This window comes from Microtus ochrogaster, chromosome 22 (assembly GCF_000317375.1).
Source record: "Microtus ochrogaster isolate Prairie Vole_2 chromosome 22, MicOch1.0, whole genome shotgun sequence".
Classification (NCBI taxonomy): Eukaryota; Metazoa; Chordata; class Mammalia; order Rodentia; family Cricetidae; genus Microtus; species Microtus ochrogaster.
The window spans coordinates 18503284-18503700 of NC_022023.1; positions in this window are offsets into that span (position 1 = coordinate 18503284).

Below are 417 nucleotides of genomic sequence, written 5' to 3' on the forward strand. Positions count from 1 at the left end.
CTGCCACTTGGGTGCTAGGAGGCTGCTTGTTCATTTCTTGGCCACCCAGACTCCCAACAGAATCACACAGAAAACTATATTATTTAAATCACTGTTTGGCCAGTCACTTAAGTGCATTGCTAGCTAGTTCTTATATCCTGAACTAACCTATCTCCACTAATCTGTGTATCACCATGTGACTGTGGCTTACCTGGTAAAGTTTCTTCAGGCTACATGGCTTCCCCTTGACATCGCCTCCTTTTCTCCCAGCGTTCACCTTAGTTTTCCCTGCCTAGCTCTGTTCTGTCCTGCTATATACTCAAAGCAGTTTCGTTATTCATTAACCAATAAAAGCAACACATAGACGGAAGGTCTTCCCACATCACTAGGCCTTGAACCCGGGGCCTCTACAAAAGCAGCCAGTACTCTTAACCCCTA